The sequence below is a fragment of the Heterodontus francisci genome, unplaced genomic scaffold, assembly GCF_036365525.1.
Source record: "Heterodontus francisci isolate sHetFra1 unplaced genomic scaffold, sHetFra1.hap1 HAP1_SCAFFOLD_708, whole genome shotgun sequence".
Taxonomy (NCBI): Eukaryota; Metazoa; Chordata; class Chondrichthyes; order Heterodontiformes; family Heterodontidae; genus Heterodontus; species Heterodontus francisci.
In genome coordinates, this window is record NW_027141297.1 from 544,684 (window position 1) to 562,948 (window position 18,265).

Sequence of the window (18,265 nt, forward strand, 5' to 3'; positions counted from 1 at the left end):
CTCTCAATTTGTACCCTCTCCATTGCCTCTACACTCTCCACTTCTCCTGATATTTTGTCAAATTCCACTTCCTTAGTGATCATTGATACAAGGTACTTATTAACCAGATTAACATTGCCCTGCAGCTCTAAGTATATATTACCTTCTTTGTCCCTAATGGGGCCCACTTCACCGCTGACTACCTGCTTATTATTTATATACTGCTCGAAGATTTTTGGGTTCCCTTTCATGTTGACTGCCATTCTATTCTTGTAGAGATAGGGAATAAGCTAAATATAGAAGATATAAATATTTCTTATCCTTGGGTGAGGTGGAATTTTTTTATGCTGTGAGTGGTAATGTCCTGACCCACGAGTGTGGTAGAAGTAGAGACAATCAATGATTTGAAAAGGAAATTGGATGGATACCTGAAGCAAAGGAACTTGCAGGAGGAAAGGGATCGAGCAGGTGAGTGGAACTGAGTAGCAGGCTCCGATAATTGCTGCAGTCACTGCGATCCCCCTTAATTTTGTACAAGGTGACAATGTTTGCATCACACATGTTTTGAGCCCTTGTTGAGCTCGACTATGGAGGGCTCACTGTCCAGTTCCTCCATGACAGGGAAGTCTTGAATGGAACGGAGAGCTACTTCAATGACAATGTTCTCCGTGATGTAGAGTTCAAGATAATGCTCCACTCACCTTTCCATCTGCTTGTTAGGTTCAGTGATGATCACCCCTCTCTTTGTCTTCAAAAGGTGCTGATTTAGTTACTACTGGGCCCATTGCTTTCTTAATTCCTTCATACATCCCTCTAGCATCCCCGGATTCATCAGCAGAGTTTTAACCAGTATTGATTGGTGCAGTGCCGAGCAGTCCGCAGAGACTTGTTTCTGGCAGCTCTGAGAGCATTTAGATGTTGTTTGCTGGGGACTTGTTTGTAGTTCATGAGGGCTCTCCTCTTAGTTACAGTAACTGACTCCATTTCAGTCCAATAAGCCTCAAACCAGTCAGCATTCCTCCCATCTCTTTTCCTATACACAGTGAGTGCAGAGTTATAGATGGTGGTGTGCAGATGTTTCCACTTTGACACTGCACTGAGGCCTTGAGCAGTGTTGTCTGAAAGAGCCTGATCGAGGATGTTGATGAACTCCTGGGTCCTTTCTGGGTCAGTGGTTCGGCAAGTGTTGATCAGAAGACGAGCTTTTATCATGGATGGATGAAGCTTCCTTGGCTGAAGCCTGACCTTGTTGCACACCAGGGAGTGATCAGTGTCACAGTCAGCGCTGTGATAGCTGCGAGTGATGAGGACACTGCTGAGGGTGTTATGTCTGGTGAAGATAAGGTCTAGCTGGTGCCAATGGCATGATCTCGGATGTCTCCAGGACACGTTGTAGCACAGCTTGACCTGGAAGTAGCTGTTCATCACACAGAATCCATGGTGACAGCATAGCTCCAGCAACCTCTGTCCATTTTTGTTCATCTTGCCAATCCCCTGGTGCCCTATGCACATTGGCAAAGCTGTGTAGTCAGTACCCAAGCTTGTGTTGAAGTCTCCTGGAAGGTACAGTCCCTCAGTGCTGGGAATTCTACTGATGGCCGTGTCAAGTGTCACATAGAATTGATCCTTGACATCTGGGGTGGAGGTGAGTGTTGGGACATAGATGCACATGAGATTAACTGGGCCCACACTTGTTGACAAGTGAAGAGTAAGAAGTCTCTCTGAGCCTACTGTGGGTGGTTCACTCATTTGAAGTGGCGTGTATTTTACTGTGAAACCCACGCCATGCTCACGAGTTGCCTCTTGGGCTTTCCCCTGCCAGAAGAAGGTGTAGTGTTTCTCTTTGAGGGATCCACTTTGAACGAGTCTAGTTTCTTGCAGCACAGCAAGGTCCACATTGAGCATTGTGAGTTCCTTGTCGATCACAGCTGTCTTGTGTGTGTCATCAACCTGCAGAAGGTTGTCGGTAAGGCCAGGACACATGGTCCTTACATTCCAGCTTGTGATGCGAAGGACTGGTGTCTTCTTTGTTGAGTTTGTTTTTCTTTGTGCATAGATTATCAATCCACCTGTTGAGAGATGACTCTCTAAGCTCCAAGCACCCATTGAAGCAAGCAGGTCGTGGCTTCACAGCACCTAACTGACTGGGGGCTGCCCAGCTTGGAGTGAATGGTAGCTATCCAATGAGACACTATGAGCTCTCCCACTGTCCGAAGTCACCCCTGGCGCTCATACTCTACACCAATTGAATTAGAGCTTACAATCAGTAACTGTTTATTCCCGGGTTGTGCTCATGTTTGACCACGAAGCTGGAGTGTGCTCTCTAGGGCTCAGGCCTGGGCAAACAGTATGGAGACCCTGAGCATCAGGACCCCCTCTCAGCATTGCTCGTATTGTCCAAAGGAAAGGACAAAACAGTACTGTTTGTTACCAGTTCTGTTGTAGGAGTTGCTGGAAAACTTCCTGATAAGTCACAGGTAACCGCCTCCAGGACTCCACTCCGGATTTCCTGTCCAGGTTTACTGCCCCAGCCTTCTTATTTATTTATTTAGAGATACAGTACTGAAACAGGTCCTTCCAGCCCACCGAGTCTGTACCAACCATCAACCACCCATTTATACTAATCCTACATTAATCCCATATTCCTACCACATACCCTCAATTCCCCTACCACCTACCTACACTAGGGGCAATTTACAATGGCCAATTTACCTATCAACCTGCAAGTCTTTGGCTGTGGTAGGAAACCAGAGCACCCGGCAGAAACCCACGCAGTCACAGGGAGAACTGGTAAACTCTGCACAGGCAGTACCCAGAATCGAACGCGGGTCACTAGAGGTGTGAGGCTGCGGTGCTAACCACTGCGCCACTGTGTCTTCTCCAGACACCCCTTGAGAAATGAGACTTTTTGCCCAGAGATGGGGCTCTGTTTCTTGGCATCAGGATGGAACCACACACCAGTGGGCCGATATGACATGCACAAGGATATCACACACTGCCCCATCTCTGGTACAGATCAGAGTCAGACACTGAACAGATTGCAACCCACAAGGACATCACAACCTTCCCGCTCTTTGGGACAGGTCAGTGTGATACACCAAACAAACAGCACCCCACAGGGACCTCATAAATGCCACGTCCCTGTGACAGATCAAGGTCAGACACTGCAAATATTGCAACCACAGGAACATCACAAATTGCCCCATCCCTCGGACAGCTCGTGGTCTGACATTGAACATATTGCAACAACAAGGACATTACTGTATTACTCCCTCCATTCTGAAAAACAAGCATTCACCCTACTTTTTACCCTGCAGCCAATTTTGGATCCACACTGCCACTGCCCCTTTAATCCCATCTGCTTGAATTTTGTAAGCAAGTCATAGAGAGATGCAAAACTGAAACAGGCCCTACGGCCCACTGAGTCTGTGTTGACCAACCACCACCCATTTATAGTAATCCTACACCATAATCCCATATTCCCTACCACATCCCCACCATTCTCTTACCTACACTAGGAGCAATTTACAACAGCCAATTTACCTATCAACCTGCAGTCTTTGCTTGTGGGAGGAAACCGGAGCACCCAGCAGAAACACACACAGTCACAGGGAGAACTTGCAAACTCTGCACAGGCAGTACCCAGAACTGAACCTGGGTTGCGAGAGCTGTGAGGTTGCAGTGCCAACCACTGTGCCATTGTGCTGCCCCAAGTCTAGTTTATTGTACCTTTTCAAACACAATTTTGACGTCCAGACACGTACCATTAACCTCACCACCCTCGTCAACTCTCTGTGAAACTTCATCAAAGAAATTAATTCATTAATTATTTCAGACACAATCTTCTGTTAACCAATCTGTACTGGCTGTCATTTATTAGCCCATGTTCTACCAAGTGACAGTCAATTTCCTCCTGGATAATTGTCTCTAAAAGTTTCCCCACCACCGACATTAGACTAATTGGTCTGTAGTTCCTGGGTTTATCTCTCTTTTTAAACAGGGCTGTAATATTCACAACCCTTGCAGACTTATCTTTTAATTCTGGAAAGTCTATTGCAGACAATCACTTTGGGCATGACTTTAACCAATTAAAGCAACAGGATACTTTATTAATAAGTCCAGAACTTTTATTGAGAGTAAAATAGTACTTAATAATTGAAAGTAAAATTATACTTAACAAACTTGGGGAATATAACTTTACAGCTCTGGGGACTGGTCGAGCTTGGTCTCAGAGTGTCACGGTCCTCTTTGTCCAGTCTAGATCCCTCGTCAGATGGAGAACTTGGTTGATGATCTGAGTCTTTACCCCTGAGATCTTCTAGTGTTCCTGCACACTGAAACCTTACAAGATCCCTACTTTTAACCCCTGGATGGCCATCACACCACCATGTAAAATAATAATTGGTCCTAGCTGTTGCTAGGTACATTTAATTAGTTCTTAATAATGTCTTCCACTAACAGTCACCGGTCCTCAGAATCTCAGACATGAGTACAATGGAGTGGTTTCACACTGTCTCCCAATCTGATCTGAAACAAGTTTCCTGTTCATTAAATCTAGACTCTTGAAGGTCACGATGTACCATACCATGGGTTTTATCAGGGGCCCGAGAAAGGTCCATTGTTTGAATACATTTAGCTGAAACTGTCCTTTCCCACACAGACACAGAAACTCACAGTAATTAGATTGAACTAACTTTAAATGAAAACCCATTCTCTCTAAAATGTTTATTGATTCATTAATTATAACTCAATCAAGGTTCATTACTTTTACAATCATCTGTTTCAGGATGGGTAGCTACTCATTAATTATACAGGATATAAACGTTAGTACTGAACACAAAATGGTTCCTTTGGTCATGTGTTCATTATAAAATGGCTTTCTTAACGTTGTTAGTTATGACAATGGATACATGATAAAAATGGTCAAGTTAAACTGAGATCGAACTACCCAAGCTTACCTCCATCCTCCAGTCCTCTGGCATCATTCCCATATTCAAGGAGGATTGAAAGATTGTGGTTCGAGTCTCTGCTATTTCCACCCTGACATCCCTCAGCAACCCAGGATGCAGCCCATCCAGACCGGGTGACCTGTAGACACGTGTGAGTACTGCTAACCTTGTAATTGTCTCCTCTTTATCTATTTTCATCCCCTCCAAATTTTCCACTTCCTCCTCCTTTACTGTGACATTTGCAGCACCCGTTTGTTTTGTGATGACAGATGAAATGTACTTAATTAGTACCTCAGCCACACCCTCTGCCTCCACAGGATCTCCTAATTGACCCACCCTTTCATTGACTGTCCATATGTTGGTAAAAGACTTCAGTGTTCCCAGTTATGTGACCTGCTAATCTTTTCTCATACATTCTCTTGCTGATCTCATTTCCTTTTTCAGCTCTCCTCTGTACTTTCTGTATTCTGCTTGTTTCTCTACTGCATATGAATCCTCACATGATTTTTCAGTGAATGGTTTTTGAACTATTTTGTGAAAGGATTTAGTTTTGTAAATTTCTCCCTAGCTCCCCTCATGGTCAGGCAGAAAGTTTAACTGCTGTGTTTTCAAACAGCAACAGCTTTATTTGAAAAGCCATTATGACAGGATTCCGGGTTTTAATCCAGTCACAAATCTGGTTCTGATGTCTTGTGGCTCCAGCTGTCACATGACCTGTCAGAGGATGACCTCATAATTGACCCAGTCATGGAGCTGTGGGTTGATGTTTAAATTGCTTCAAAATAATTTTCCAGAAGGACAATCAAAATGAATCGATATATAAAAGGTAGATTTTGTGAATTTGTGCTCCCAGTGGAAATTCCTGCAGAGTCTGCTGGTTTTCATATCCCCAATTCCCCACAGGAAGCTCTGTGCTCGGAGTCTGTATTCATTACATCAACATTTTACAGAATCATTTCATGGGAGACCCCAGTGTGAATTGCAGACAGGTGGGTCAGTTTTAACTTTCAAAGTAACACAGAAGCAAAATACTGCTGATACTGGAAATCTGAAATAAAAACAGAAAATGCTGGAAATACTCAGCAGGTCTGGCAGCATCTGTGGAGAGAGAGACAGAGTTAACGTTTCAGATCTGTGACCTTTCATCAGAACTGAGCTGAAATTGTCTGAGGGACTGCGATTGTGGAATCAATTTCAGGGTCAAAGACATTGTACTTGGTAAGGATAGGAAGATGGAGATTATTAAGTACAGTGCAAAAATATAGATGCTTTTACATTATTTTAATCAAAATTGATTTAAACTTTGTGCTCATGAATCCTATCTTTTGATCACAATGACACTGATAACAATGGAAAAAGCAAGACTTGCATTTCACGACCACAGGACATTGTAAACCCTTTTACAGCCAATGAAGGAAGGACTTTTAAAGTGTAGTCACTCAACAGTACAATAGAGTACCCTACAATAAAGATGTATAAGATTCTCACCACACAACTGCCAGACAATGACCATCCCAAACAAGAGAGAATCTAACCATCTCCCTTTGACATTCAATGGCATTACCACCGCTGAATCCCCCACTCTCAACAACCTGGGGGTTACCATTGAGCAGAAACTGAACTGCAGTAGCCATATAAATATTATGGCTACAAGAGCAAGTCAGAGACTAGGAATCCTGCGGCAAGTAACTCGCCTCCTGACTCCCCAAAGCCTGGACATTAGTCAGGGGTATGATGGAATACTCTCCACTTGTCTGGCTGGGTGCAGCTCCAACAATACTCAAGAAACTCAACAGGACAAAGCAGCCCGCTTGATTGGCACCCCATTTACAACATTCATGCCCTCCATCACTGGCACACAGCGGCAGCAGTGTGTACCATCCACAAGATGCACTGCAGCAATGTGCCAAGGCTCCTGAGACAGCACCTTCCAAACCCGCGACCTTTATCACCGAGAAGGACAAGGGCAGCAGATGCATGGGAACACCACAACCTGCAAGTTCCCCTCCAAGCCACACACCATCCTGAATTGTAACTGTATCACCGTTCCTTCACTGTTGCTGGGTCAAAATCCTGGAACTCTCTTCATAACAGCAGCACATGGACTGCAGTGGTTCAAGAAGGCAGCTCAGCACCACCTTCTCAAGGCAATTAGGGATGGATAATAAATGCTGGCCTAGCCAGCGACACCCACCTCCCATGAATGAATTAAAAAAATGATAATATCCTGTAATCCTCCAAAGTAGAAAATACAGATGGAAATGAAAAATAATAAAACAGTCAGCATGGATTTCATAAAGAAAGACTTGATGAACCTTATCTTTGAAAAATCAACAGCAAGAGTAATATAGCAGATGTAGAAGAGTTTAAGTTAATAAAGCCTCATCCATTTATGTGCTTGAACCATCAAATTGTGGGTTAACAAACAAACATACTAACTGACAGAGCTGCATGTTATGCTTTCTAAATTACCCTAAAGTAGGGTGTTAATGAGTTAAAGCTTCAGGTTGCTGCAACCAGAATAGCCATTGTCCACTATCAGTTTTACTGTTATAAATAAAGATGGAACATTCATTGTGAATCTATAGAAACAGTCTGGTCCTGCACACTGCAGACACATCCACGTCATCACCAACCAGCTCTCCTATAATTGGTGCAGTTATTTGACTTTGCCCCATTCGCTCCATGGAATTACTTTTAAAATATTTTAAATTACAAGCAGTTTTGTTAATGTTCAGCCTTTGAGAAGAAATCATTCCCTGGCCACAGTGGAGACAGCATTGAATATAAAACAGTAGACTACCAGGTAACACAGTGAAAGCTGATCAGCTAATCTATAATTACTTACATTTCTTAATATTGCTCTTGCTATTCGGTTTTTCATCATTTTCAGCTCCTGACTGTGGATATTATTGTGATTAAATGTGAAAAGATGCACTGTGTCTCAGCCCCGGTATATTGGCTCTTTCTCTGTCCAGTGCTGTATCCACTCAGATACTGACAGTGTCTCTCCCTCCCTCAACTTTCCAGCCCTGACGGTGTAGAAAGCGCTGCTCAAAGTTACACATTCTGACTGTTTGCAGTTGATTAGTGAGAGATTATTAACGTATCCTTCTGCAGCGCTGCCTCGGTTAATAACAGCAGATCTAAGCCACATTTCAGATACAGAAACAGATGCATCAATTATTCACTCTTTCCCAGAGTGAGTGAGGCCGGGACAAGCAGCAACATTCCGGCTCCACACTCTGCAATTACCCAGCACCAGTGGAAAGCAGTGAATACAGATTCAATCAGTGGGTTAATGTCCATTACAGGGATGCAAGATTCCACAGCCCAGGACAAACATCCCCATACACCGAGAACAAGCTCAGGAAAACCCGGGGGAGTTAATATCCCAATCACTGAGCATTCCAGCAACATTGAACAAGTTCCTGAACTGAGCGAACCTTTCCAAGTACAGAAGTGAGGACGAGGTCAAAAAGGTCTGAACAGTTGAGGTGACTGAGCGGTTTCAGCTTCTCTGATCAGGTTGCAGCTTTCACTGGAGGCATGTATTCAAATCCCACTTCTGACAACTTGATTTTCAGTTACATTGCAGAGCTTCCTTGAAGGTTTGAGGTAGAGTAAATACTGAGGAACTGTTTCTAACTGCTGAAAGGTCAATAACCGAAGGTTATAGATTTAAGGTGACTCACAAAACCAGAAGGAACTTGAGGAAAAATCGATTTCTGCAACATGTGGTTAGGATTTCAGTTATGTGGATAGGTTGGAGAAGCTGGGGTTGTTCTCTTTAGAGAGGAGATTTGATAGAGGTGTTCACAATCATGAGGGGTCGTGACAGACCCGATAGAAATTGTTGGTAGAAGGATTGAGACTCAGGTAAAAGCTGTGGCTCAGTTGATCACACTCACCTCGAAATCACAAGCTTCTGGGTTCAGATTTCACAGCTGACACTCCAGTGCAGCACTGAGGGTGTTGAAGGTGTTGCCTTTCAGGTGTGATGTTAAACCAAGACCTGGTCTGCATGTTTGGGTGAATGTAAAAGATCCCATGCTGCAATGTCAAACAAGTGAAGAGCAATTCTCCCTGGTGTTGTGATCAATATTTGCCCCTCAATCAGATCAGTTGGTCATTATCACATTGCTGTTTGTGGGTATTAGCTGCTGCATTTCTGACATTATAACAGTGATTACACTTCAAAAGTATTTCATTGTCTACAAAGTGCTTTGATATGTCCAGTGGTCTTGAAAGGTGCTATATAAATGCAAGTCTTTTCTTTCTTTATCACAACACATTGCTGTGTAAACAATGGTTCTTCATGTCACCTCTGGTTCTTCTGCCAATCACCTGATATCTGTGTCCTCTGCTTACTGACCCTTTTACCACTGGAAACAGTTTCTCCTGATTTAAACTATTGAAGAACTTCATGACTTTGAACAAATGTGTCAAATATTTTCTGAATTTTCTCTGCTGCAAGGAGAACAACACCAGCTTCTCCAATCTCTCCACATAACTGAAATCCCTCACACTGCTACCATTGTGGTAAATCTCTTTTTTATTCTTTCATGGGATGTGGGCACTGCTGACACAATGTGATTCCTGTCAATGGAGCGGCCCGCTGACATCATCGGACTGTGCCAAGCTGTGCATAGGCACAGCTACATCTTGCCAGGATTAAGTGGCACATGTGGAGGATGATGTCATTGCGCAGCGCCAACATCATCGCATATCCGCGCTTGGTCCATCTTCGCACATGTGCGCTGAAGCGTCATCAGGTATCCAGCCCCTCACTCAGCTGGAGGAAGCGGCTGAATAGGAGACTTTGAGGCTGGAGCTCTCCCCCGTCGGCAACTCGCTCCAGGCCTCGATGCTTCCTCCCCTCAGCCGCTCGCTGTACACCTCGATGCTCCCCTGGACAATTGTTCCCCACTCGCGTCATCCAGCTCTATGGCCGCTTGCTCTCTGCCCCCCAACCCCCGCTCCAGCCGCCAGCTCTAGGCCATGCCACTTCCCTCCTCTAGGCCACTCACTACTCACTCCTACGTCACACTTTGCAGCCCACCTTGGTTCTTCGGGCGGTGCGTGGAGACTGGACAAACGTGGGAGCAAGTGGCCGAGAGAAGGGAAGCAGCGCAGCCTAGAGCTAGTGGCTGGAGGGGAGGGGGTGTGGGGAGTGAGCGAACCACTGGAGAATGGGGTGACATGATCGGGAGACAATCGGCCAGGGAAGTAGCGGGGGGAGCAGCGAGGTCTGGAGCGAGCGACTATGGAGGGTGGAAGCGGCCGGTGCAAAGCAGGGGGAGAAAGCGTGTTGTGCCACCTAGTGGTTGCGTTGTCAGCAAACGCAGCCTTTATTGTCCATCCTTAATTGCCCTTGAGAAGGTGGTGGTGAGCTGCCTTTTTGGAGCTGCTGCAGTCCATGTGTTGTACGTAAACCCACAGTGCTGTTAGGAAGGGAGTTCCAAGATTTTGATCCAGTGACAGTGAAGGAATGGTGATATAGTTCCCAGTCAGGACAATGTGTAACTTGGAGGGGAGCTTGCAGATGGTGGTGTTCCCATTCATCCAATGTCCTTCTAGGTGGTCGAGGTTGGGGTTTTGGATGGTGCTGTCGAAGGAGGCTTGGTGAGTTGCTGCAGTGCATCTTGTAGATGGTACACACTGCTGCCACTGTTCACTGGTGGTGCACGAAGTGAATATTTAAAGTAGTGGATGGAGTGCTGATCAAGTGATCTGCTTTGTCCTGGATGGTGTTGAGTTTCTTTGGTGTTGTTGGAGCTCCACTCATCCAGGCAAGTGGGGAGTATTACATCACACTCCTGACTTGTGCCTTGTAGATGGTGGACAGGAGGTGAGTTACTTGCAGCAGAATTCCCAGCTTCTGACCTGCTCTTGTAGCTACGGTATTTATATGACTGATCCAATTCAGTTTCTGCTCATTGGTAACCCTTCCGGATGTTGATTGTGAAGGATTCAGCAATGGTAATGTCATTGACTGTCAAGGGGAGATGGTTAGATTCACTCTTGTTGGAAATGGTCATTGCCTGGCATTTTTGTGGCGTGCATGTTACTTGCCACTTATCAGTCCAAGCCCAATCTTGCCCAGGTCTCTCTACATGTGGACACGGACTGCTTCAGTATCTGAGGAGTTACTAATGCAACTGAACATTTTGCAATCATCAGTGAAAATTTCCACTTCTGACCTTATGATGGAAGGAAGTTTATTGATTCTAGACAGATACATGAATGGGCAGGAAGAAAAGAGATACAGACCCTTAGAAAATAGGCGACATGTTTAGATAGAGGATCTGGATCGGCGCAGGCTTGGAGGGCCGAAGGGCCTGTTCCTGTGCTGTAATTTTCTTTGTTCTTTGTTTGTTCTTTGATGAAGCAACTGAAGACGGTTGGGGCCGAGGCCACTACCCTGAGGAACTCCTGAGCAATGTCTGGTACTGAGATGATTGGCCACCAAAAACCAGCACCATATTCCTTTGCGCAAGGTATGACTCCAACCAGTGGAGATTTTTCTCCTTGATTGCCATTGACTTCAATTTTGCAAGGGCTCCTTGATGCCCTTGGCAAGAGCAGTCACTGTCACCTCACCTCACCTCCTGAATTCAGCTCTTCTGTCCATATTTGGGCCAAGGCCATAATGAGGTCAGGAACTAAGTAGCCCTGGCGGAACCCAAAATGAGCATTGGTGAGTAGGTTATGGCTGTGTAACTGCTGCTTGATAGCACTGTCAATGACACCTTCCATCACTTTACTGATGATCAAGAGGAGGCAGATCGGGCAGGAATTGACCGGGTTGGATTTGTCCTGCCTTTTGTATACAGAACATACCTGGGCAATTTTCCACATTGCTGGGTAGATGCCAGTGTTGTAGCTTGGCGGGCGGTGTGGCTAGTTCTGGAGCACAAGTCTTCAGCACTGCAGCCAGGATGTTGTCAGTATCCAGAGCCTTCAGCCATTTCTTGATATCATGTGGAGTGAAGTGGATTTAGCTGAAGATTGGCACCTGTGATGCTGGGGACCTCAGGAGGAGGCCGAGATTGATCATCTACTTGGCACTTCTGGCTGAAGATGGTTGCAAATGATTCAACCTTGTATTTTGCACTGATATACTGGTCTCCCTTATCATTAAGGATGGGGATATTTGTGGAGCCTCGTACTCCTGTTAATTGTTTAATTATCCACCACCATTCAGGACTGGATGTGGCAGGACTGCAGAGCTTTGATCTGATCTGTTGGTTGTGAGATCACTCAGCTCTGTCTATTGCATGCTGCTTCCGCTATATGACATGCAAGTAATCCTGTGTTGTCGCTTCACTCATTTTTAGGTCTGCTTGGTGCTGTTCCTGACATGCCCTCCTGCACACTTCATTGAACCACTATTGCTCCCTTGGCTTGATGGTAATGGTAGAGTGAGGGATATGCCAGGCCATGAGGTAACATATTGTGTTTAAATACAATTCTGCTGCTGCTGATGACCCACAGTGCCTCATGGATGTCCAGTTTTGAGCTGCCAGATCTGTTCATTTCTTCCCTCAGATATAATTGAAAAAAAAATTCTGAAGAAATGCATGAACTAAATAAAAAGGAGAGAGAAATAAATACTGACAAAATGGATGGCAGAATTTGGAAGGGAAAAAGATTTCAGTTTTATTATTGATGAGTGAGAGGAATATATCACACTTTGGGGCTTCTGGAAGTGGATTTACTGATAATCTGGGGAATTGATAGGAAACTGCTTCATAGTTGGTGGAACAAATTCCCGCCCTTGGGGTGGAGCCAACAGCTGCATCCGTCCAATAACAGAAAGAGTAGAAGTACTGTATCAGGCCTTGTTAACTCAGTTGGTAGAGCATGGGACTTTTAATCTCAGGGTCTTGGATTTGAGACCCTTGTTGTGTGGTTGTTCTTCCCTTTTTCAGTCTTCATCAGCAGAGAGTTCAAGGAGTGTTTAAAATTAAATTCAACAACATCACCAGATTTCAACTACTCCCATCCCGCCCCCTCCCAGTGTAGTTGACAGGACTCTCAACCTCTGCCTTCCCCCTTCCCCTCCCTCCCAGATCTGCGACAGAGTTCCCCTTGTCCTCACTTTCCACCCCACCTGCCTCCACATCTAAAGGATCATCCTCCACCATTTCCGCCACCTCCAGCGTGATGCCACCACCAAACGCATCCTCCCCTCCCCTGTCAGCATTCCGAAGGGATTGTTCCCTCCGCGACACCCTGGTCCACTCCTTCATTACCCCCAATACCTCGTCCCCTTCCCAAGGCACCTTCCCATGCAATCGCAGGAGATATAATACCTGCCCTTTTCCCTCCTCTCTGCTCATTATCTAAAGCCCCAAACACTCCTTTCAGGTGAAGCAGCGATTTACTTGTACTTCTTTCAATTATGTATACTGTATTCACTGCTCACAATGCGGTCTCCTCTAAACTGGGGAGACCAAAACGCAGATTAGATGGAACACCTCTGCTCAGGCCGAAAGCATGATCCTGAGCTTCGGGTTGCTTGCCATTTCAACACTCTCCCCTGCTCTCACGTCAACATTTCTGTCTTTGGCCTGTTCCAGTGTTCCAGTGAAAATCAACCCAAGCTCGAGGAGCAGCACCTGACCTTTTGATTCGGCACTATACAGCCTTGTGAATTGAACATTGTGTTCAATAACATCAGAGCATGACTGGTGTCAGGCAAACACAAGCATTAACATACTCTTTGCCTTTGTCCCCGGACAGATTTGTTATTTAATCTCTCCTTCCCTCTGCACTATCAAACACCTTCCCCTTTGTTCTCTCCCACATGCCCCTCCCCGTCACTTGTTTAAAACCTAATTCTTTTCTAACCTGTGTCAGTTCTGATGAAAGGTCACAGACCAGAAACGTTAACTCTGTTTCTCTCACCACAGATGCTGCCAGAGCTATTGAGTATTTCCAGCACTTTTTGTTTTTATTTCAGATTTCCAGCATCTGCAGTATTTTGCTTTTATTGTGTCAGAAAGTCTTTCCTTGATTCAGGACTCTTACCTCTCTCCAGAATCTCTCTGCTAAAGATTGAACTTTATCTCATTTCACTCACAGCTCAGGGTCAGTGTGGCACAGTGGGACTTCTGGCTGTGTCCCACTTCACAATCCCTCAGTGTTGAGAAAACAATGGGGAATATTACTCACATGTTGTGTTCTGTAACTTTTTACAAACACTTTAATGTATATATTGTCTTCCAAAGCAGTGACAGAATGGTGGCTTTAGTGTGTTGTTGAAATAGCTTTGTTGAGTTCGTGCTGTACTAACACTTAAACAGTTCTTGGTTCAAAACCAGGTTTTGGCACTTTCAACCTCTCCTGTGTCTTTTTCTTTGGCTCCAATTGTCAAGCTGCATGATTTACTCTGAAATTAGCACCAGAGAACCAAGGCACCAGCGAGCATGAGGAGCTGAAATTAGCACAGATCAAATCCACTTAATATTTCTGACTGAAGATGGTTGCAAATGCTTCAGCTTCATCTTTTGCACTGACGTGCTCAGCACCACCATCATTGAGGATGTGAATGTTTTTGGAGCCTCCTCATCTTGTTAGTTATTTAATTATCCACCACCATTCACGACTGGATGTGGCAGGACTGTGGAGCTGTGATCTGATCCTGAGGGAGATATCCGTGTGTGGAGTGGCGGGATGTATGGAGAGTGATCCTGAAGAGGGTGTCCGAGCCTGGAGTGGAAGCTTTCCTTGGAGGTACAGGAGTAGGTCATTCAGCCCCAGTGTTTCATAAAGGTTTAGCATAACTTATTTGCTTTTACTCTATGCCTCTATTAATAAAGCCAAGTGTCCTGTTGGCTCTTAGCAACCTTTTCAAACCTTGATCACAAAAGATTGGTGTACATTGTCTCATTCTTCCTCCCAAACTGTATCACTTCACAAGTCTCTGTGTAAAATTTTATCTGTTGTGTGAAAGCCCATTTTACCAGTGTGTTTAAGTTCCTCTGAAGTGTGCTACTGTTTACTGCCATAGGATGAAATTCACGAGCATTCTTTGATGCTATCTCCGTGGAAAGAGCAATCTTGCACACTAGCTCAAATTGGGATTTTGTGTGTTTAGTATCTTTCCTCATCCACCAATATAAGCACAAATCTGTCTCATAATGTACGGTCTAAGAATGTGCCAATGTTGCAATGTGGTGATAAATTCTTCAGTGTCACAATGTACTCACCAACTGTTTCACTACTTTTCTGATTTCTGGATCCAAGTTTGTAGCTTTCCGCGATCTCTAGTGGCTTAGGGTTGAGCCTCACTTCAACGAAGAAACGGAAAATTATGATTTAAAGATTACACTGTCAATCATTCACATCTCTGTCTTCTCCTGAACTTTGAGTTCAAATTTGTTTGTGAAGTTGATTCACATGTTAAGACAGCACAGTCTTTGTCTTTGTGAAGGAAGTGATTTGGGAATGGCTGGTTGAAACTGTCCCTTCTTGCACAGAAATTCAGTGCAAATACTTGATCACTCACAATTTCCTTAAGAGAAATTTGTTCACAATCGCATTCGACACAGAAACGGCCTCAGCATTAATCTCACTGAAGCAGAATGTGACCGTGTTGTTTGTTTCAGAATGTTGTTGCCGTTATTTGTCGCTTTTAACCAAGACTGGGAGACAGGGCAAGGTTGATCCGAGGTTGGAATATATTATCATTCAGGAGCAAGAAAAATCAAAAGGAACAAAATAAGAAAACCCAGTCTCCGGATTTGAGAATCTGCAGATCCGCTTTGGGAAAGTGAATCAAAGCAGAATGAAGGGTGAACTGTCCAGAAGAGATGAAGACACAGCTCAGTCAACACGTTCCCCTGGTTTATGATGCTGGAACATTCCTCACAAAATAATGATTCAACCCAATGACAAACATTCTTCCAGCTGATAATTTATGCTACTGATTTAAGGACTGTCTCATGTGGTTACCGAGTGACGACGAGAAGATATTAAACTTTGTTCTATTCAATCTAGCTGTGATAAAGTTTGAATTTTTCTCCCTTTTTTAAACAGTATTTGAAGGGTCTCGGTAACAATGTTCAGTGTTGATGAGAGTGGGGTCTGGGTGAGAAGCTGCTGAGCGTGACAGGGTCAGGACTGGATGCAGGAAGTTCTCTGACAGTCTCCCTCTATCTCTCTAATGGGTTTGAGTTGATTTACGACTGGTAGCTTTTATTTTACTTTTCTTATTTAGAGATATAGCCCCTTCGGCCCACCGAGTCTGTGCCAGCCAGCAACCACCCATTTATACTAATCCTACATTAATCCCATCTTCTCTACCACATCCCCACCATTCTCCTACCACGTACCTACACTAGGGACAATTTACAATGGCCAATTTACCTATCAACCTGCAAGTCTTTTGGAGGTGGGAGGAAACCAGAGCACCCGGCGGAAACCCACACAGACATAGGGAGAACTTGCAAACTCCACACAGGCAGTACCCAGAACTGAATCCTGGTCGCTGGAGCTGTGAGGCTGCGGTGCTAACCATTGCGCCACTGTGCTGCTGTTGGTGTTTTGATAAATGAAGGAAGTTCCCTCCACCCATTTCTTTTGGACAGACAGTGTGGTATAAGGATGTGAAGGGTTAATGCTGAAGATAGTGGGATCAACCCCTCCCACTGTCAGAGTGATGATGGAACAGTCACATGAGATGAAGTTTGGGAGAAGAGAGAGCAGCACCAAGGATGCTAGCTTAGCAGGCTTGATGAGTGTGTATAGAGTATTGTGCAAATTAGAAAAGAGTTCTTAGTTCTTTCAGCAGGAACTGTGTCCAGAAAATATCGAGAAACTCACAATTTTATTATTCAGGAGTCGGAACACAGATATTAATTCCAAGTGACAGTTCTGGGACCAATTAACAAAAAAAGTAGAGAATAATATTGCTCACTGATTGAAATCCCCCAGTGAGGAGACAGTTAAACAGGTGATCTTTTGGGGCATCCTTCGATCCAAGGTTTCAGCAACATTTAATCTCCCTTTTTGGTGAAATTCTCTGTTATTTGCAACTTTTTTTTATCAGCTTTGATGGGCGAGTGAAAAAACTGAAAAGATTGAACAGTTCCATCCTTTCTTTTCTTCCTTCTTCTCTTCTTTCCATCAGTTTCTCTTTTCTGTCCCAGATCAATATAATGATGAGAATCCCAATTTAATCTGCTGTTTCTGGTGTTTTATCCATTCCAATCAAAATTTCAACATTCCAATCAAATCTATTTGTTATTCCACAGTGTCTCTCCATGTGTTTTATTCTGTTGTATTCTCTCACAGTCTGTTTGATGATCAATGTTACATCTCACTCTCTGTTCTGGTGAAGATCAGATGCAGTGATATCTGTTTACACCACCCGACATGTTGGCCTGATGCTGTGCCTCGCTGATCATGTGGGGTTAAAGCAATTCTTCCAGTCAGTTAGTTCAGTTTTCATTTCATGAGAAATTCGGTCATCATGACTTCATCAGTGACCTAATGGTTCAGGTGTCTGAGTGATGTTAATCATGATGTGATGAAATGATTGTATGTTCCAGTCTTTCCGTGGTGGGTTTTCACACTGAGTAGAAACGTGTTGGACATGGTCTGGAAATGTTGCCCACTGCTCCATTCCCAACTTCATTTCCTTACAGAAGATATATTTCCATCATTCCACAGCTGGCTGCACTGCCAGAAGCTGTGCTGAAGGTGACAGCTATGTCCCTGCAGCTGACAAGGTGGCCGAGAGGTTAAGGCGATGGACTGCTAATCCATTGTGCTTTGCACACGTGTGTTCGAATCCCATCCTTGTCGCGAGTTTATGAGCTGTTTCGTGTATTATTTATGTTGGGTGAGCTCATGTGTGAAATCAGCCTCGAAACCTGTTCTTGTCAATGTCCAGACAGTGATTCCAGAATTTGTTACACTTTATTAAAATTGAGACAGACAATTGGAATTCTTCACCCAAACTGCAGTGGAATGAAGATCAAATAGGGATCACGAAACGGAGCAGGATTATTCCTCCCCTCCTTCCTTCCATCATTACTTTCCCTGGATTTGCACCAAGTGAAAGACAAATGGGAAAAGCAAATGGCGAGGGAGCAGATGCAGAAAATTATCCTTTGGCAAAAAATTTATTTTCAAATCTTCTTGATAGATTAAGTGAGTGAGCAATGCTTTGGCAGATGGAGTTTAAAATGAGGGGTCATCGACTACCGACGATAGATCAGAGTGTTTTTTTGGAAGAGGTGAGATGTTAGAAACGGTTGAGGAGCAGAGACCCGAATACTGAATTAATAAAAGCTCGTGGACTGGTAGAAAATAATGTGAAAAGT

At 44.3% G+C, this 18,265-nt stretch overlaps 1 non-coding gene across 1 annotated transcript; it reads left to right on the plus strand.

Moving 5' to 3' along the window:
* The first annotated feature begins 17,662 nt into the window (after positions 1-17,662).
* Positions 17,663-17,744, plus strand: trnas-gcu (transfer RNA serine (anticodon GCU)). Its single transcript has one exon. It is a non-coding gene; the product is annotated as a tRNA-Ser (tRNA).
* Positions 17,745-18,265: the final 521 nt, after the last annotated feature.